The sequence below is a fragment of the Nycticebus coucang genome, chromosome 8, assembly GCF_027406575.1.
Source record: "Nycticebus coucang isolate mNycCou1 chromosome 8, mNycCou1.pri, whole genome shotgun sequence".
Taxonomy (NCBI): domain Eukaryota; kingdom Metazoa; phylum Chordata; class Mammalia; order Primates; family Lorisidae; genus Nycticebus; species Nycticebus coucang.
The window spans coordinates 116502662-116524824 of NC_069787.1; the positions used below are offsets into that span (position 1 = coordinate 116502662).

Here is a 22163-nt window from a genome sequence, read left to right on the forward strand (position 1 = left end):
GGGTTCAAAAAAGCATAAACATTCATACCAGTGGAAGCTGTCCTGTACTTGGTGACTGGCACTTTGAGTCCCTCTGTAGGCTTTTCCTAGGCTCATCTCAAACTCAAGACTCAAGTTCACAAACTCTATTCCTGCAAATGCCTAAGGCTTTAAAGATCTCTTGTTTTTTCCCCCTTAACTGAGAATGCCTGCTTCCTATCCCCTCTTTTCTGCCTACCAAAATTCTACCCTATCAGTCAAGTGCGGTGGCCCACCCCTGTAATCCCAGCACTCTGAGAGGAGGTGGGAGGACCACCTGAGCTCAGGAGCTCGAGACCAGCTAAAGCAAGAGCGAGACCCCCGTCTCTACTAAAAAAATAGGAAAATTGGGTGGCACCTGTGGCTCAGTGGGTAGGGTGCCAGCCTCATATACTGAGGGTGTGGATTCAAACCCAGCCCCGGCCAAACTGCAACAAAAAAATAGGCGGGTGTAGTGGTGGCTGCCTGCAGTCCCAGTTACTTGGGAGGCTGAAGCAAAGAGAATCAACCTAAGCCCAGGAGTTGGAGTTTGCTGTGAGCCGTGTGACGCCACAGCACTCTACCAAGGGCCATAAAGTGAGACTCTGTCTCTACAAAAAAAAAAAAAAAAAAATACATATAGGAAAATTAGCCGGCATGTGGCTTGTGCCTGTAGTCTCAGCTACCTCCAGAGCCAGGAGGATCTCTTGAGTGTAGGAGTTTGAGGTTGCTGTGAGCTAAGCTGATGCCATGGCACTCTAGCCTGAGACACAGAGTCAGACTCCATCATAAATAAATAAATAATAATGGATGGATGAATAAATATTCTACCCTGGCCTTAAAAATCCCCACATAATCAAATCCCCTGGCTGGAGCTAAGGGTTTCCTCCTCTGTACTTTTCTAATAAGATGGTTGTCCTTTTTTTTTTTTTTTAAATAAATTTCCTCATTCTAGGGCGGTGCCTGTGGCTCAGTGAGTAGGGCGCCGGCCCCATATGCTGAGTGTGGCGGGTTCAAACCCAGCCCCGGCCAAATTGCAACAAAAAAATAGCCGGGCGTTGTGGCAGGCGCCTGTAGTCCCAGCTACTCGGGAGGCTGAGGCAAGAGAATCACGTAAGCTCAAGAGTTAGAGGTTGCTGTGAGCTGTGTGATGCCACGGCACTCTACCTGAGGGCGGTATGTGAGACTCTGTCTCTACAAAAAAAAAATAAATAAAAAAAATTTCCTCATTCTAACATGTATTAATGAGAAGCCATTTTCAGATTTCTCTCTAAAACTGAACGTAAGTTACTTAGGATAAAGGTCATGTACTGATTTATTATTATATCCCACAGTCCCAATACAGACTGGAACAGTGGTTCTCAACCTTCCTAATACTGTGGCCCTTTAATACAGTTCCTGTGGGTCGAGAACCGCTGGACTAGAAGCTGAGTGTGGAAGGAAAATAAAGGAGGGAAGAGGAAATACTGCTTTACATGCACAGGCCAGAAATGACTCTAATAAGGGGACTAGTTTCTAAAGTTTCAGGTAAAGTCAAAACGAATGCAGGGAAATTGTTCTTGAAAAACCCCTAACTCCACACTAAGTTTTGCTGTGCTAGTTTTGGACCTTCTATCTCTGGATGAAGCCAGCATACCCGTTTTCCCTCCAGCTTTGAAATAGGTAATAGAGAAGATAACTTGTTTGCACTTGGAGGCCACATTGTGCCATGACAAGGTGGGCACACTTTGAGGGGCTCCTGGGGACCAAGATGAGTAGAAAGCAAATGGGACTCTCCCCTCACCTCACCTCCCACTCACTCCAGGGCAGCCAGATTGGAGCGTCACACGATCCATCTTCTCTCTGCTTCCCCTCTTCCTCCAAACTCACGTCTTTGCATGTGGGTGAGCAAATGCACACACAACGTAACCTGACTGCTTCTTCAAGTTCACAGCACAAGGTTTGTGAGTTTCCATGGATTAGCCACTGTGCATTATGTCTAGCGGGCCTCATTCTAATAAAGGATGTAGAGCCTTTTACAATTTCATAAATTATACTAATATTATTCATGGACTACGAAAACCCCTCCCATGGATACAAAAATAAAATATAGACTGTTCCACTACTGGCTAAAAGAAAATAACTGTTATTACGGTACATAAGGGGAAGGGCTTATACCAGAGCAAATATAGATATTTAAATGGTGGATTATAGGAAATTTTTTTCCCCTTTACTTAACAAAGAATTATGATTACCTTTGAAATAACTTTTAAGAGTTATTTTTAAAAGGCTATTGTCAAGTCTTAGGGATGGACTAAAACAAGAGATTCCAAGGATAAGGGCCTATGCTCTTTGCAGGATGTTCTCTCCGACACTGAAGAACAGCATGAGGGGCTCCTTGAGCCAACAGGCTGCCTGCCCAAGCTGGCCACAGGCCTGGGGCTACAACGTGGTGCTGCCAACAGATAGATACAAGCATGCCAGTGGGGTCAGCAGACACCGAGGTGCTAGTAAGTACCAAGCTGGGGGTGGGGAGACCCACATCTCTGAGCATCCACCTGGGCTGGTCCTGGTGCCAGAAAACCCAACACGTGTTGATCTCTAATCCCTGCAAGGCCATCCAAGGCACACAAGAGACTGGGTAACTCACCCAAGGTCACATGGCCAGAGTTGAAGCCAGGTAAGTCAAGCTCCAGAGAGTGCTCTTGAGCAATGTAATAGCTGTAAGAAAGCAGCAGTCTCCATACACCTGAGGCTTACAGACAAATGGAGGGGAAAAAAGAGAGAACTGTAATGTCATGTGCGAGAAATGTCAGTGAAAGGTTAAGCATGGGGAGCTTTGGGATTATATATCAGAAAAAACCTCATAAAGGGCACAGCTGAGATTGGAACCCAGTTCTGTCTAGAGACCTTAAGTCTTTGTGTTCAGCACTACATTAGGCTGCCTCACCAAACTGCAGGAGCCTGGGAGATCGGCAACACGACACCAGCAAACCTGCCCCTCGCCACCTCGCCCTCTCCTGTACCACCGAGGCTCCTGAAAGAATCACCCAGAGCCGATATCTCCTCCACTGCTGACATCTGGGACATACCCAAAGACTTCAACCCAGAGATATTCAGGCTGCTGGCCAAACAAGGAAATCCAAGATAAACCTGCCATTCTCTTATGACCTCATCCTGCTGGAAGACAGACAGAAATAATGGCAAAGAGGAACGGCCCGGAATGTTTTCCCGGCACCTTTCAGGAAGAGATGACACTCACCATCAGCCACACCTCTCTGAGGTTAGGCCACTGGGCTGGCGAGGGACAGGGGCAGGGGCACTCCTGAAGGCAATCCTGTGAGCCCCTGGAGGCTTGCTTCTCAAAGAAGGCAGGACAGCACTCTGTCCTTCCCTCAAACTCCTCACATGCTGGACAGGAGTTCCTGGGAGCCAATTTGTCAGGAGTTATTATTAGAAGAGAAGCCAGGTACACAGCACTGATGGGTCATTTCTTCAATCTCCACATTCAGTTTAGGGAGCACAAAAGCTACTTTTGCTCAAGCCTGACTTGAGGTTTGAACTAGCTGCTGAAGAGGGGGCCGTACTTTACCTTTATTGCCCCCGATGTGATGGCGCCGGCACGGCTGCCTGCTGACGTTGCTGGCCAATCCTTTCACAGCTGACCCTGGGGTCATATTATACCAGTGGTCTGCCTCTCTCAGGATCTCAGGGTTGATTTTTAAATTTTGTTTTCCAAATTGGTGGTCCGTTGGAAGCGCTGAGAGATCTCATAACACCTTCCTTTCAGCACTGGGGACTTGCTCCATTCACATCTACACACTTTGATTTTTTTTTTGTCCTGGGCTCTAACAGATGGGAGACTTACTCTCTTAACCCTGGAAATGGACTTGTTGAACAGATGCTTTGTGTCACCTCCGTTTCGAGATGAGGAAACTGAGACGCAGGGCTGAGAACTAATCCCAAACATTCTGACTCCACAACCTGTGTTCTTTCTCTATTTTGAGACAAAGTCTCACTATGTCACCCTTGGTAGAGTGCTGTGCTGTCATAGCTCACAGTAACCTCAAACTCTTGGGCTTAAGCCATTCTCTTGCCTCAGCCTCCCAAGAAGCTGGGACTACAGGAGCCTGCCACAATGCCTGGCTTTTTTTTTTTTTTCTAGTTGGAATTGTCATTGTTGTTTAGCAAGCCCTTGCCGGACTCGAACCTGCCTGCCTCAGTGTATGTGGCTGGCAACCTATTCACTGAGCTACGGGTGCCAAGCCATAACCTGTATTCTTAACCACCACATCAGACTTCCTCCTCTAAGGCCGGTTTGGAGCAACTCGATTTCTTTATTATTTAAACAATGTACCCACAAAGGAAAGCATGGCACATGGAAGGTGAACAGAGGTCATGAGCACATGTCTTAACCTCAGTGCTGCGAGATACAAGGATGTAAATGGATCTTCTTGGAACCTGTCTGGTCAGCCCTTAAACTGAGGAAACCAGAGAATTCACCTTCCAAGATGATAGAAAGTGTGACCGCAGAGCTCAGTAAGACTGACAAGTCTGGATGAGGGAGAGAATTAGGGGACAGGCATCTTCATATATAGTCCAAGTGCCTTAAGGAAGACCTTCTGGAAGGCTCAATCTCATGCAACCCCAGATTATGCTCTTCCGCACTGTTCCTGCAGTGCCTCCCCACATGTACTTTTTTTTGAGACACAGCCTCTAGCTGTTACCCTGGGTAGAGTACTGTGACATCACAGCTCACAGCAACCTCCAATTCCAGGGCTCAAGCAATTCTCCTGCCTCTGTCTCCCAAGTAGCTGGGACTACAGGTGCCCACCACAACACCCAGCTATTTTTTGGTTGCAGCCATCATTGTTTGATGGGCCCGGGCTGGATTCGAACCCGCCAGCTCAAGTGTATGTGGCTGGCACATACACTTTTTTAAAAACTTATTTTATTTATTTTTTTTTAGACACTCTCACCCTGGTGCCCTTTACAGAGTGCCCTGGCATCTTAGTTCACAGCAACCTCAAACTCTTGGGTTCAAGTGATCTTCTTGCCTTGACTTCCCAAGTAGCTGGGACTATAGGCACTTGCCACAAGGCCCAGCTATTTTTTAGAGACGGGATCTCGCTCTGGCTCAGGCTGGTCTCGAACCCGTGAGCTCAGGCAATCCACCTGCCTTGGCCTCCCAGAGTGCTAGGATTACAGGTGTGAGCCACCACTCCTGGCCTAAAAAGCTTATTTTAAACAACACAGTCTATCTTATCTACTCAAAATGACAGAAGATGTTTTTATAGGAGCCAATACTAATGTCTAGGTCATCTTTATCTAGGTGCTATCTATCTGCCTCAAGTTCCAGCTCAAATCCTATTTATCTTTCCACTAGTGGCATTTCCATTGCCAAAAGTTACCACTGTGTCTGCCCCACATGCAGGAATAGACCAGGTCTCCAGGCTGCAGAGTTAGGAGACCACACACATACACCTTCACATGAGAATCTTAAGACTGCAGTGTCTTAAGGGTACTCTATTTGCTCAGAATGACACAAATGAAGAGAATGCAAATAAACTACCAGGAATCTGGAGCATCATAAAGGAAGCCATTGATTCTTGGTAGAAACAATTCTGCACTGGAATTAATTTTGCTGAATGAACCACAGATCTCTGAAAACAAATTTGCTGCAATTTTTACTTTATGGTCCTGAAAATGTCACAGAATAACATGCTTTTTCTACCTTAGCTTTTGCTTTGCTTAAGCTGTTTTGAAGCATACTAAATATGACATTGTAAAGGGCAAAACATACTAACCCAACAGCTTTTAGGCATCCCTTAAAAAAGGAAGTCCTTGTTTTTAAACTTTTTAAGCTTCTTAAATATGCTTCTTTGCTGTCTACTTTTTAAAATTCCAGACAGTAATTCTAATCACAGAACTCTTTGTGAAACTATATTTCTATGATTTTTTTTTTAAACGCAAGTAATGTTATTGGAAGGAAGCAGAAAAACCACAGTTTTCAAACAGAAGTGACTAATGCTAACAGCAAGTGCTGTAATAAATAAGGCCCCCAGAGCAAGAGACCACTGCACACAGTAGCCTTTATGTCTCCCTGAGGCCAGAGAGACCAGATTTTCCAGCTCCTTTGAAGTGTTAATCAAAGTAACCAGGTGCAACTCCTTTCACTAACAATCTTTTCTAAAGATGATATAGAAAAAAATACAGAAGGAACAAAAACCAAAGAGAAGAAGAATCAAAATAAAACACTCAATCCAGGAGAAGACAGAAGTCATAAGGCCTCTACCTGACTATGGCACTGATAATTTTTAAAGAACCGCACATGTTATGGGCGATGCCTGTGGCTCAGTGAGTAGGGCTCCATATACAGAGGCTGGCGGGCTCGAACCCAGCCCCGGGCCAAACTGCAACAAAAAATAGCCGAGCGTTGTGAGCTGTGATGCCATAGCACTCTACCCAGGGTGACAAAGTGAGACTCTGTCTCTTAAAAAAAAAGAAAGAACTACATATGTTTTAATTAATGTCTAATGTTATGCATTGCAGGATTTCTCAAAAAGTTTTACATGGTAGACCAGTAACTTAACATTAAATAAACTCTTTAAGTTTCTCTACTACCATTATTTCAACATGTTGGCATTTTCAAACAGGAGCCTGGACCATAAGAATGTTTGCTCTGTGACCCAAAGAGTCAAAATGTCTTAATCAACCTTTGAACTTTCCTTTTTTTAAAAAAAAAAAGGGCATCAGGCAGTGCCTGTGGCTCAAGGAGTAGGGCGCCGGTCCCATATGCCAGAGGTGGCGGGTTCAAACCTAGCCCCGGCCAAAAAAAAAAAAAAAAAAACACACACACAAAAAAAGGCATCATCTTAGCTCACAGAAACCTTACACTCTTGTGCTCAAGTAATCTTCTTGCCTCAACTTCCCCAGTAGCTGGACTATAGGCGAGCACCATCATATCCTGCTAGTTTTTCTATTTTTATTTATTATTTTTTTCTTTGCAGTTTTTGGCCAGGGCCAGGTTTGAACCTACCACCTCCAGTGTATGGGGCCAGCACCCTACTCCTTTGAGCCACAGGTGCCACCCAGTTTTTCTATTTTTAGTAGAGATGGGGTCTCACTGTTGCTCAGGCTGGTCTTGAACTCCTGAGCTCAAGCCATCTACCGCCTGGGCTCCCAGAGTGCTAGGATCACAGGCATGAGCCACCAAGCCTAGCCTGAACTTTCTTTATCATTATTTTTTCAACTCTCACTTATTCGCCTTTATCTAAAACAAGAAATTATGAATCCATATCTTACACTAGCCTACTGCAAAAATAATACCCCTATCTACTACCCTGTTTCCCCGAAAATAAGACAGTGTCTTATTTTAAGGTGTGCTCCCAAAGATGCGCTAGGTCTTATTTTCAGGGGATGTCTTATCTTTCCTGTAAGTAGGTCTTATTTTTGGAGGATGTCTTATTTTCGGGAAAACAGGGTACCACTCACTGCATCCCCTCATATTTTATGACATGACTGGTAATAACTATTTCTTCATGAATATAAAATTGGTCACCTCAAAAACAGTTAAGGGGTTTTAGCTCAGTCTTTGCTTCAGTTAGAACCAGGTTGATTAAAGCAAATATAGGATGTTTTATAATTTTCCTAGGTGCTAATATCTTTTCTAAGTTACTATTATTTGAATGACAAATTTGTTTCAAAAACAATGAAAATATGATCATTATCAGTGCAATGTATTAGATACATTAAATTTATGCCAATAATATAACATATGAATAACACATAATAATGATACTGATCTTTTGGTACTAACAACCAAATTCTATTTTCCACATAATAAAATAATTAATTACTCAATTCAGTAACCAACTAAAGGGGGTCTCACTTGATCATCATTTTTTCCTCACCATTCCCATTAAAATCCATAGAAATAATAGCCTCAGGTCTAGTTATTCCACTTCTGAGAAAGAATTCCTTTTTTTTTTGATACAGAGTCTCACTTTTTTACCCTCAGTAGGGTGCTGTGGCATCATAGCTCACAGCAACCTCAAACTCTTGGGCTCAAGCAATCCTCTTGTTTCATCTTCCCAAGTAGCTGTGACTATTGGTACCTGCCACAACATGCAGCTATTTGGGGGAGGGAGGGGGTCTCACTCTTGCTTAGGCTGGTCTCAAACTGGTGAGCTCAAATGATACACCCACCTCAACCTCCCAGAGTGCTAAGATTACAGGTGTGAGCCACCACTCCCATCAAGAATGAATTCGAATGAAGAAATCAGGATATACCTTAAAAATCTATTAGAATGTGGCTGGGCATGGTGGCTCATGCCTGCAATCCTTGCACTATGGGAGGCCGAGGCAGGTGGATTGGTGGATTGCCCTGAGCTCACAGGTTCCAGACCAGACTGAGCTAGAGGGAGAACCCACCTCTAAAAATATCCAAGTGTTGTGGTGGGCACCTATAGTCATAGCTACTTGGAAGGCTGAGGCAAGACAATTGCTTTAGTCCAAGAGTTTGAGGTTGCTGTGGGCTATGATGCCATTATCACTCTACTGAGGGTGACAAAGTGAAACTCTGTCTCAAAAAAAAAAAAAATCTATTTTAATGTTTATCATATGGCTATTTAAAGTGCAAAAAATGGGAAACAGCCCAACTGCTCTGAAATGGAGTTAGATGAACAAATTAGGGTACGGATATAAAACAGAAGGTTGGGTGGTCACTGAAAGTCATACTGTGACGTCAGTAGTTATAAAAGACATTCAAAATCATTTAAGTCTGCAAAGTATATTGTCTCTCCTTTTGGTGAATTAAAGCCATTAATCATTGAATAACAACATCAATTCCCTGAACCTGGATTGTAACACACTTCTTTGAATAGGCAAAAAATACTTTCTGTGGGTAAATGGCAGATCCATGTAGGTAAGTTGAAATTATATAATTGCTTCCAAGACAAATCATCTACAGAGGTACAATCCTTATAAGCAAACTGGAGGGCTACTACTAACAGCAAACGTATATAATGCTAACCTCACAGTCCTCTCTGAATGAGCACAGTTCACACATTAACTTTGCATTTCCTCATTACCTTTACGTACTTTTGGCAATGCAGTACTCTCTCCCATGGACTATATGCCTGTTATCTCTCCAGCCACCCTACAGGGCTAGGGCTGGGGCCCTTATCTCCCATATGGCTTGCACCATTTCTGTAGTGAAAATATGTGGTTGCTGTCTGCCCAGCATCTCCCCGATCTTTCAGCCCCAGAACCTCCCATCCCCTTCCCCCACCACCGTATGACCACTTCTATTGAGAAACCGATCTTTCTCCATTCTCTGTGATTCTTGGATGTTGGCCAATCCAGTGCCCTGCTCCACTGAGCTCTTGGAAGGACAAGTGAGCAGAGACGGTCATTCATCCACTGAAGCTGAGAGTGAGGGGAAGCCCTCTTGTCACTGTTAAGGTCGCTCACCTAGAACGTAGAAACCCATCTACCTGAGGCCATGCTCCCTCCAACTGCAGAAAGGAATGTGGCCAAGGAGCAGAGACACACCAGGGAAACAGACGGAGTCCAAATGATACTAATGCAGCCCCTGGACCTAGAGTCAACCTTGGCCTCACTTGGCACATGCACCAACTAGTGTGAGCTGGACCCCAGTCACATTCAGCTCCAACAGGCCTAACCTGACTGTCCACTCCCCATCACACAAGCCAGAGACAAGAATCCATATTCTGTCTTGCATTCATGGCCAAAAGGCCCAGTCTCTGTTCTCTAAGCCCTCCGGGCCGGGTTATCATCTCAGAGGTGTGGGCCGCAGTCGGAGCTGTGCTGCAGCCTTCTAAAATACCAGCACTTATGCTAAGAGGAAGGAACTTCATTTGTTGTGTTTCTGACTAAAATTAGAAAAGCAAATCATAATCGTTCTTAATCTTCATAGGAAAACTCTTCTCAAGAAAAGATGTTGTGTCGGGCGGCGCCTGTGGCTCAGTGAGCAGAGCGCCGGCCCCATATACCAAGGGTGGTGGGTTCAAACCTGGCCCCGGCCAAATTGCAACAAAAAAAAAGAAAAGAAAAGATGTTGTGGGCAGTGCCCATGGCTCAAGGAGTAGGGCACCGGCCCCATATACCGGAGGTAGTGGGTTCAAACCCGGCCCCCACCAAAAACTACAAAAAAAAAAGAAGAAAAAAGAAAAGAAAAGATGTTGTTAGTGAAATGGACAAGTCTGTCCTTTTTTATCTCCACCTTCTGTGACAGAGTTATAGGGACTTGGATTTTGCTTTTGTTTTAATGAAGCAGAAATTAGGACCACATGCAAATAAGTGTTTTCTCATAAGGAAACGAGCTGTTCTACACACAGCACTAAAAGCCCTGAGTCAAGCCAATGCCACCCCCGTAATCACTAACACAATTCTGGTCAGCACCCTGAGTGTCCCATTTAAGTGCCTACCAAGTCTCTCCCTTCCTAGATGCCTCACAACCAGTTGAGCTCACGGATCGAGGTGACACTCATAAACCATTCTTAGCAATGAATGTACTGCAACCACATAGGAATGACTGCAAGGTTATTGCAACTCATGACAAATGAGTTTTCCTACAGAGCCCAGGAAATAAAAACATCAGAGACGGCCTTCTGAGTCAAATCAAGGTACAAGGGGTAGGTCTTAAATAGGAGAAACTGTGCGTGTGACAATTTGGGTAGGAAAGAATTGTAAATAATCCCACTCTGTTAATCCTCTATTTTCATTGCTGAATCCTACTAATTAAAAAACAGAGCCTTGGGAAAAACACCAAAAAAACCAGTACACACTCAGTAATGCAACAGCCGGGGGCAGAACATGTCAGTCAAGCATTGTTGTTATGTCATGATCTTTTTTTTTTTCTTTTTTTGAGACGTAGTCTCACTATGTTGCCCTTGGTACAGTGCCACCTCATCATAGCTCACAGCAACCTCCAATTCCTGGGTTCAAGTGTTCCTCCTGTCTCAGCCTCCCAGTAGCTGGGACAACAGGTACCTGCCATAACGCCCAGCTAGTTTTTAGACAGGGGGTCTTGCTCTGGCTCAGGCTGGTCTTGAACTCCTGACCTCCAGCAATCCCCTTGTCTCAGCCTCCCAGAGTGGAATGGGAGGATTATAGGCGTGAGCCATCCCATCCAGCCAAAATGTCATCATCTTATTTCCTACCTGTTTTTTTTTCCACCCCTAAAATGCATCCAGTTGAAATTAGTCACTATACAAAACAAAGGGAATAACTCATCTTGTTTGAGAATGTTTATATATAATCACATACATATTATGCAGTATGTAAAAAAAAAAAAAAAAGCGATCAGAACTGGGGTGGTGCCTGTGGCTCAGTCGGTAAGGTGCCAGCCCCATATACCGACGGTGGCGGGTTCAAACCCAGCCCCAGCTGAACTACAACCAAAAAATAGCTGGGCGTTGTGGCAGGCGCCTGTAGTCCCAGCTACTCGGGAGGCTGAGGCAAGAGAATCGCTTAAGCCCAGGAGTTGGAGGTTGCTGTGAGCTGTCTGATGCCATGGCACTCTACCAAGGGCCATAAAGTGAAACTCTGTCTCTACAAAAAAAAAAAAAAAAAAAAGCGATCAGAACTAATGTGATGTTCAGTACACAGAACAATTTTTTACTTTATTTTCATACTTAGCTTTAAAAACTTAAGACTGGGGGTGGCACCTGGGGCTCAGTGAGTAGGGTGCTGGCCCAGTATACCAAAGGTGGAGGGTTCAAATCCAGCCCCGGCCAAACTGCAACAAAAAAATAGCTGGGCATTGTGGTGGGTGCCTATAATCCCAGCTACTTGGAAGGCTGAGGCAAAGGAATAGCCTAAGCCCAGGAGTTGCAGGTTGCTGTGAGCTGTGACATCACGGCACTCTACCGAAGGCAACAAAGTGAGACTCTGTCTCTAAAACAAAAATAAAAACTTACGACTGAGCATTATTGGTCAGAAGTAAAAGAAATTCTACTTCTCTTTTTCCAAGCTCCAGAAGAACGTACTGGAGTTATTTGCCAAGGAGGAGTACAAAAGGACATCAATCGGAAAATCACCCTTATTGAATGTGTGGGCAGAAGGGGTGATGGAATACAGAACATACAGGTGCATCCAAGAATAGTATCAAAAACAAGGTGTTGCCCAACCTTGGCACACAGCGAACAGGTAGTTGAACGCCCACTCTGTCCTGAGGCCGCCCAGCAGCTGCTTGACCAATACTTTATTTACACCCTGCCCAGCCCTCTCTTAATTCGCACCAGCGTAATATCCTGCCCACTGTGCCACTCCCCAGCACCTCTCCAAAGCAAAGAAATCTTAGGCCAGGTAAGCGAGAGACTAGCAAAGAAACACAAAATGAGACACAAGAAGCTTCTTACGGATTTTGGGTGGCCAGATTTAGTAAATTAAAATGCAGGATGGCCCGTTAAATCTGAATTTCAGATAAAGAACAAATTCTTGAGTACAACTATGTCCCATGCAAAATCTGAAAGACACTTATATTAAAAATTTGCCTATTGTTTATCTGAAATTCAAGTTTAACTGAGTATCTGTATTTTCAGCCCTTCTTACCGTAAACATCTGTTGTTGACCATCCACTGTCTACTCTTCTTCTCTCTTGACCACAATCCTTCAGGAAACACCCCCCCATGGCCAGCCATGTGGGGTGTCACACAGGACTGTGAACCCTGAGTTCCCATGCTTAGCAATGAAATGCAATGAGCAGAGGAACGCCAAATTTTATGGGAAGACAATACTCTTTATGCTTTTCAAGGTGAGAGAGCTTGAGAGAAAGGAAAGCATGCCGGCCTCCTGTACCCCCTGCAAACGCTACAGAAACCAGGAATAAAGGAATAGGTGGTAACAGCTGAGCAGAGGGTGTCGTGGCTACGGAGGGCATCCCAAAAGCAGATTGGTCAAAATACGTGCTGAACCAACCAGAAACATCCATTCTGTATGACCCATGAAACCACAGGGGTTTTCCTCCATTAATAAGATTTACAAGGTGGGCAGCACTTGTGGCTCAACGGAGTAAGGCGCCGGCCCCATATGCCGGGGGTGGTGGGTTCAAGCCAAGCCCTGGCCAAAAACTGCAAAAAAAAAAGAAAAAAAAAAGATTTACAAGGCTCTCTAGGATAGGAGACCTCTTTTTTCATATACTGTAGCCCAGGTGTGAGTCTTTTTGTTTTGTTTTTAAATAAACCAAACAAAGTAATACTGTTTTAAGAAACAGCTCCTTTGGTTCTTGGTATTGGTCACTGCTTTGTACGAAGGGCTCATTCTTCTCCCAGGAGATCTTTAGCCACATAATGGGACACCCGTATCCCTGCCAACAGGAAAGACAAGGTGGCTTGTGACAATGGTTTCCCTAGACCACGTCTGGTTATTTCAAACTTTAGCATCAGAACAAATTATAATGATGCAAGTCTTAGAGATCATTCTTATAGCAATAATCTCTTCCACATATTTTAAAGATGAAGAGAAAAAAAAACATTTTTCCTTAAGTGTACAACATAGGCTAAAGAGGGAAAAAATATTCCCCAACTCTATTGAAAAGGCCTTAGACTCCCTATTTAAGTAAATACTGCTGTTTATAAAAACCAGTTTCACTCCCTTCTCAATTAAACTAAAATACTTGTTTTTGATCTTACAGCAGAGTCCCTCAGGCAAAAAAAAAGTACAAAAGTACTTAGATTTGTGCTTCCCACCTATTTATTTACAGTACTTATATCCTTAAAGAGAAAAGCCTCAGAGATCACCTTAAGATGAGTTCAGTGTTCCTTAGGTTAGAGAATCTGCTAAACCAAGCTAATCCCAACCAGGACCTGAGTTGACCACCAAGGGCTATTTCCATGAGCCTCTGGTTTCTCCAGCAGGGCTCCTGTGTTTTGTCATTTTTAAATCCAAGGAAAATAGTCTTTCTCAAGTTCTCCAGATACCTGTAACTTGTCACCTGGTGGTCTTTGTAAGGGTTGAAACAAAGCCACAAAGATACCCTTCTCTACCACAACAATCTTTGATAAATAACTTGGAGGGGGGTGTGTTTTTGAGACAGAGTCTCAAGCTGTCACCCTGGATAGTGCCGTAGCATCACAGCTCACAGCAACCTCTAACTCGTGGGCTCAAGCGATTCTCTTGCCTCAGCCTCCCAAGTAGCTGGGACTACAGGCACCTGACACAATGCCCGGCTATTTTTAGAGATGGGATCTCGCTCTGGCTCAGGCTGGTCTCAAACCTGTGAGCTCAAGAAATACACCCACCTCACCCTTCCAGAGTGCTAGGATTACAGGTGTGAGCCACGGGCCAGTATCTTTTGTTTTAAACAAAAGAGGCACTAAAAACCATTCCGTGGGCCTGGTGCCCCTAGCTCAGTGAGCAGGGACAGGCTGGTGGGTTCGAACCCAGCCAAGGGCCAGCTAAAACAACAGTGACAACTGCAACCAAAAAAATAGCCAGGTGTTGTGGCGGGTGCCTGTTGTCCCAGCTACTTGGGTGGCTGAGGTCGCTTAAGCCCAAGAGTTTGAGGTTGCTGTGGGAGCTACGAAGAATGCCATAGCACTCCACTGAGGGTGACAAAGTGGGACAGTGTCTCAAAAAAAAAATGCAAAAAACAAAGAAAGAAAGAAAGCTGTTCTGTGTTTTAAATGGGTAATGGCACATATTAAAGGAATAAAACAAACAAAAAAATTATTTCAAATCAGCCAATCCATCTACTATGGAATATCTGATTGTATATATTATGAAAAACATATACAACACATAGAAAAAAATTGAAGGCTATTAGAATGATGATATTTTCGGTGGCTTTTTTTCTTTTTTCTCCTTTTTATGGTAATAAATTTCCAATTATCATTATAAATTTATTCAATAAATAATATTCTAATATTTACATAAACCGTCATTTAAGAGCACTAGTCCCAAAATAACTTGTGTAAAATTCAACTTTAATTTTTCTTCAGCCCCCAGCTGTACCAATGCACAAGGAGAGACAAAAAAAAAGGTTTTCTATCCAAGAAAAAAGAAAACCAGCAACTTATCTTAGACCAGTAGCTGAAGACAAACATCTCAAATTTTCAGAAGTCATTTATTATTTCCATTCACTTCTCTACAGACAAGGTATGCCTCCATTTGAGGACAGATAATCAAAATTTCTTCTTGCTCTTCTTGTAGACCAGCTTGGCCTGCTCAGCTCACTGTATTTTCCTAGCAGCCAGGAGCCAGAAATACAGGGCTCATCCCTGAGACCCCTTGTTGGGTGGCAAATAGGAGTTTGCATATAAATGAGAACTGAATCAAAGGGAAGCAGTCACAATGCCTAAGGCAAAGATAATGGCTAAAACCTCAAGATGACTAACCCTTCCTTTTCCAGGATCCTGGCATAGACCAGGGAGACCGGAAGTCACCCCAGGAATGACATCCATCTCACCTCATCAATTCTTTTCTTTTTTCTTTTTTTTTTTTGGCACAATATGAATTGTGATACACTAAACTAAATTTCCTTTGCTAATTCCTTTTTGTTTTTAAGCTCTACTTAATTCTGACAAGGGTAACAATCTAAAGATGGAAAAGGACAGACTTAATGGACAAAAAAGGGTGTCCATCGGGCAGTGCCTGTGGCTCAGTGAGTAGGGTGCCAGCCCCATAAGCCGAGGGTGGCGGGTTCAAACCCAGCCCCGGTCAAACTGCAACAAAAAAATAGCCGGACGTTGTGGCGGGCGCCTGTAGTCCCAGCTGCTCGGGAGGCTGAGGCAAGAGAATCGCGTAAGCCCAAGAGTTAGAGGTTGCTGTGAGCCATGGCACTCTACCCGAAGGCGGTACAGTGAGACTCTGTCTCTACAAAAAAAAAAAAGGGTGTCCATCTCCCAGAAACAGTAAATATTTTGTCAAGACCCACAGAGGACTGGGCAAGGTGGCTCATATTTGTAATCCTAGCACGGTGGGAGGCCAAGGTGGGTGGATTGCCTAAGCTCAGGAGTTTGTCCCAGCCTAAGAAAAGCAAGACCCCCATCTCTAGTAAAAATAGGGGTTAGTGGCAGGCACTACTGGGAGCAGGAAGCAAGAGGATCACTTGAGCTGAAGAGTTTGAGGTTGCTGTGAGCTATGATGTCATAGTACTCTACCCAGGGCACAGAGTGAGATTCTGTCTCAAAAAATAAAAAACAAAAAAGATCTCCCACAGAAAACCTGATCAGCATGTCAGCCTGGAAATGTTGACCTTTTCGCAGTTACTCTGCCTAGGTCAAGCTACGGGGAAGAATCTCAGGCCATACCTGTTCCCACTCACCTGGGTCAGAAAGGGAGTAAAGATTCACACATACGGTTTTCTTGACCTCTTATCAATACCAAGGGGGCAGAGGCTAAATTTGAGTGAGGAAAATTACTTTCCATTCTCTCAAAAGACCTGCTATAATAAATGTAAAAGTTTTATGTTTCTAAAACCTCCTTACTTTAAAACAATACAAAATATTTTTGTTACCCTGGGTCTGAAGCAGGCCTTGCTTGAAATCCAAAATTGTGGGGTGCCCTGCTTCTTAATAACAACATTAGCCAAATCAGTGATATTATTCTGAACACTATCTTCCAAGTAAAGTTTAGATCAAACATTTCATCTCTCAGTCACAGTTACCAAAAAAGGCATTTTCAGTCTTTACATACAAACCCTCTATGTAAGAGCCAATAGTTGTTTACCAACCATAAAAGCAAGCTCAGGGTTACCAGATATATCTTCTCCAAGAGAGGAAAATGTTTCATTCCGTATATACAGGTCTTCTTCTCAAATGGCCTGATCTATAGGGTCCAGAGCACAGATCTAGACCCAAGATCAAGATAAGCCATTAACACACACAAAGGGGACAGTCATTGTCCCAACAAGGCTAAGTAGCTCCACCCTGGTTACTACAACTGGGCTCCAGGTTTGGTAGGGAGAGCCATGAGGCCATGCACCTTAACAACATCAGTAATTTTAGGCAGGCTTTTTTTAAGACTTCCATTTTATTTATTTACTTACTTATTTCTAGAGCCATGAGGTCCTTTTGCACTAGTTGATTTGCTCCCAGCCCCACACCCTTTCTAGCATGGCCCTGAGTCTAAGGACACAGGCAAGGTGGTTTCCATTTTACAAACAAGGAAATTGGAGCTTGATGAAGTTGTGTAAGATCATTAAGTGTCATAGACATGATGATTCAAACCAGAGCATCTGATGGCAAAGCTCATGAGTCCTCCCTATGACTGCTTTCCGGCACTGATGACCAAGTATCCAACCTGTCCATCCGCACAGCACAAACACAGCCATTAGGCCCAGATTCCTACTCTGAAAGCAGTAGAGGGAAACTATGGTTGGTAATTGTAGAAACCACTCAAGAGAAGGCCATTTTCCCTTCAAAAATAGATGTAATTGACCAAAGCATGGAAGCAACCCAAATATCCATCAACAAATGAATGTATAAACAAAACTTGGTGAACCCATGCAATGCAATATTATTTAGTTCATAAAAAGAACTAAGTTCAAATACATGCTAGAACATGGATGAGTCTTGAAAACACTCCGCCAAGTCAAAGAGGCTAGACCTAAAAGCCCACATATTATTAATATATGATTCCATTTACATAAAATGCACAGAATAAGCAAAGTTACAGAGACATAAAGTAGATCAGTGGTTGCTTAAGGCTGGTGAAGATGATGGTATAGGGTGGGAGCTAATTAATAACTACCTAGTTAGTAAGGAATTCTTCTCCTGGTGATGAAATGTTACAAAATGGGATTGTGGTGATTGTTGTACATATCTGTGAATGTACTAAAAACAATTGAATTAAATACTATAAACGGTTGCATTACTTGCTACATAAATTATATCTCAATAAAGCTCTTTTAAAAATAAGTGCAATTGGCTAAGTAAATTAAAAGGAATTTTGGCGGGCGGCGCCTGTGGCTCAGTGAGTAGGGCGCCGGCCCCATATACCGAGGGTGGTGGGTTCAAACCCGGCCCCGGCCAAACTGCAACCAAAAAAATAGCCGGGCGTTGTGGCGGGCGCCTGTAGTCCCAGCTACTTGGGAGGCTGAGGCAAGAGAATCACTTAAGCCCAGGAGTTGGAGGTTGCTGTGAGCTGTGTGAGGCCACGGCACTCTACCGAGGGCCATAAAGTGAGACTCTGTCTCTACAAAAAAAAAAAAAAAAAGGAATTTTGGCTATTATCTCCTTCAAGTTCCTCATTGAAGGGTGAGGAAACTAAGCAACAAGCCCCCTAGTAGGGTCTAACTCGGTGTCCTAAAGTGTTCTGCCTACTTTTATCACTGTCCGCTGGAGACACAGCTCAGCGTCCGCCCAGGTATAATGGCAGGCCCCAAAGAGCTGAAATCCGCTTGGGTTTTTTCAAGCTTGAAACAATGAAGTTATATCCTACAGCTTATAAATGGGGCTCAGGGAAGGTAAGGCCCCTAAAAGCTGAGTAGTGAAAGAAATGAAGGACAGACAAGAGTTCCCAAAGGGTAAAAACAAAAGCCCAACCACATCAAAGCCAGAGGGAGGGAAGAGAAGACGGGTGTGCCTCCAGATCCAGAGTGCCCAGGCTTAAGTCCTTACTAGTGTGTGACTTTGGTCCAAGTTACTTAAATGCTCTGTGCCTCAGTTTCCTGAGTGGGGATAAAAATACTGCTTTGTCAGACAATTGTTGGGATAATTAAATGCAGACAGAGTGAGAACAATGCCTGGCACAGAGTAAGTAGTGCTAGGTTCGTGTTTATTAAGTAAATATGTGTAAATGCATATTACAAGGTCTGTGACTCAGCCACAGGGAAAAGCCTCATTATCTCCCATCAGAACGTCTTTTTTTTTTTTTTTTGCAGTTTTTGGCCAGGCCAGGTTTGAACCTGCCACCTCTGGAATATGGGGTCGGCGCCCTACTCCTTTGAGCCACAGGCGCTGCCCAGAACTTCTTTTTCACTCATTTTTCCCCATTCACTCATCCTTAGGGTCCCAGTTCTAGGAAGAATAAATAAGACATGCTCCCTGTCCTTGAGGATGGGCCTTCAAGGAGAAATAGGCCAGAAAACACAAAAATGGCTATTCCCTACTAAAGTCCAAAAACAATAAATGGTTGAATGTTATACAAGAAGCAAGTGAAAGACCCTGGACCTAATAGGCTGCTGCCCTACCGGCCTACCTGTACCTGTGGCACTCCCGTTTACAAGGTGGCCCATGCCCCGAGGCCATGCTCAGCCCGCACTACCTTTCAGAGCTGCCCTCTCCGGGTCGGCCTCAGACCCAGGAACCACAGCCTCTTCCCTGCCTGGCTTCCAAGCAGCTCACTCGCTAGGCCTGGCCACATGACTGTTCCCTCTCAACTTAAAGCTCTGAGGCCAAGCCCTGAATCCACAGTGCTGGCCAAAAAGCTCTGTGCAGGGCTAGAAGACTAGATCCTAACCTATACTTCATGGGAAGAAGGAACACAGTCTGTGATCTTGACCAGAGAGTCCTGGGCAGTCTGAAATCAGTGCAATAGGGCCCTGCTCTACCCTCATCTTCATGTGGTTGTGAGAATGCCACTCTTCCCCAAGCTAGCTCACAAGAATGCTAGGGATAAAGTGCTTCAGGTGCCCATATTTTAAAAAAAAAATTTTAATTCCATACAAAAGCCATGTATTTTTAGTAATTGGACTTGCTAAGTCTTGTGTCTTTGGATAATTACTTTTAAAAAGTGTCTCTTCAAAATGACGAGAAACTCAAATGAAGCCAGGAGAAGTGGCTCTTGCCTATAATCCCAGCACTCTGAGAGGCCGAAGAAGGTAGATCACTTCAGTTCAGGAGTTCAAGACCAGCCTAAGCAAGATCAAGACGTAGTCTTGGCCAGGCGTGGTGGCTCACGCCAGTAATCACAACACTTGGGAGGCTGAGGCAGGTGGATTGCCTCAGCTCACGAGTTCAAGACCAGACTGAGCCAGAGCAAGACCCCGTCTCTAAAAAATAGCCGGGCGTTATGGCAGGTACCTGTAGTCCCAGCTACTTAGGAGCCTGAGGCAAGAGGATGACTTGAACCCAAGAATTTGAGGTTGCTGTGAGCTAAGACACCACAGCACTCTACCTGGGGTGACCAAGTAAGACTCTATCTCAAAAGGAAGGAAGGAAGGAAGGAAGAGAGGAAGGGAGGGAGGGAGGAAGGAAGGAAGAAAGGAAGGAAGGAAGGACCCAGTCTTAATGAAAATGAGAAAAACCAGCCAAACGTCATGGTGGGCACCTATAGTCCCAGTTACTCAAGAGGCTGAGGCAAGACGAACTCTTGAACCCAAGAATTTGAGGTTGCTAGAGCTGTGACGACACCATGGCATCATACCCTGGGGAGAGAGTAAGGGTGTATCTCAGAAAAAAAAAAAAAAAATTACAGTCCCATTACTAAGAAAAATGGATAAATAAACTGCACTATAGAATGGAATAATATACTAAGGTACATCTCTAGCTTCTGTCATGGAAAAATACTTTTATTTTATTTTTCTTAAACCAGAAATAAAATAAAATTTTATATCATATAAAGTACTATAGCACGTACCATACTTGGTGGTAAATACTGAAAACTCCTCTGCGATCAAAAATAAGAAAAGGGAAAGAGCATTGGAAAGCTTGTAAGATACTGGCAACGTTCGTTCTTAACCTGAATGGTAGTCACATTGGTGTCCACTTTTTAGTAATCCATTGAGGCGAACATTTACATTTTATAATAAGTATCTTTCACATTTAACAAAAGATTTTTTTAAATGAGCATCAGATTGAGATATTGTTATGGGGCCTAAAATTCATGTTGAAGTCCTAAGTGTCAGTACCTCAGAATGTGACTATATTTAGAAATAGGGTCTTTTTATTATTATTAGTATTAAATCATAGCTGTGTACATTAATGCGATCATGGGGCACCATACACTGGTTTTACAGACCATTTGACATATTTTCATCACACTGGTTAACATAGCCTTCCTGGCATTTTCTTAGTTATTGTGTTAAGACATTTATATTCTACATTTACTAAGTTTCGCATGTACCCTTGTAAGATGCACCGTAGGTGTGATTCCACCAATCACCCTCCCTCTGCTCATCCTCCCCCCCTCCCCTCCCTCTCCCTCTTTCCCATATTCTTAGGTTATATTGCAGCTCAATTCATAATTGCTAAGTCATGGAAAAATCCCAAGTGCCCATTGATCCATGAATGGATTAATAAATTGTGGTATATGTACACCATGGAATATTATGCAGCCTTAAAGAAAGATGGAGACTTTACCTCTTTCATGTTTACATGGATGGAGCTGGAACATATTCTTCTTAGCAAAGTATCTCAAGAATGGAAGAAAAAGTATCCAATGTACTCAGCCCTACTATGAAACTAATTTATGGCTTTCATATGAAAAATATACTTTTAAAAGTGGAAAACTGGCTCGGCACCTGTAGCTCAAGCGGCTAAGGCACCATAAGAGTTGGCAGGTTCGAACCCAGCCCGGGCCTGACCAAACAATGACAACTATAACCAAAAAATAGCCAGGCATTGTGGTGGGCACCTGTAGTCCCAGCTGCGGCAAGAGGATTGCTTAAGCCCAGGAGATGGAGGTTGCTATGAGCTGTGCCACCACCACACTGTACCCATGGCAACAGCTTGAGGCTCTGTCTCAAAAAGAAAAAAGGTGGAAAACTAAAAGAAAGTTGAAGTGCAATATGTATATTTTAAAGAAACTGAACCATAGATTCTACATGTACATATCTAAACTACAGATGCTGAAGTGAAAAGGGGGCTCACCCTCAAGGGAGATGAGCAAGATTGACCCCCTCATGAGAGAATCAAGAGAGATCATCACTTCAGTTGGATTTCTTAAAGCACGAATGCATTTAAGTATAAACTGGCAGTTATTAAAAATAAAAGAAATAGATAACACTGAATTTAAATATATGATCACCTATAAGTAAAGTAAACCTTGTTTTATAATTTTAAATTCTTCTTCCCTTAATTCTGGTCAGAAGGGGGCTCATTTTTTCCACTGTTCTGAGATCTGAGAAGATTATAACTTTATTAAATCTTAGGTCTGTGTGATCTTAAAGAGCATGCAAAGAATAAAAGGCCCCAAGCCAAATGTCTTTTTTATTTTAGAATCAAAATCTTTTATTTCCCAATTTTATTTTCTGAACTTGTTTCCTTTTTTTGCAATAT

At 43.5% G+C, this 22163-nt stretch overlaps 1 protein-coding gene across 2 annotated transcripts in view; it reads right to left on the reverse strand.

Annotated features, from left to right (window-relative positions):
• WWTR1 (WW domain containing transcription regulator 1) overlaps positions 1 to 22163 on the reverse strand; it is a 151411-nt gene that overhangs the window by 98485 nt on the left and 30763 nt on the right. The window lies entirely within an intron of this gene.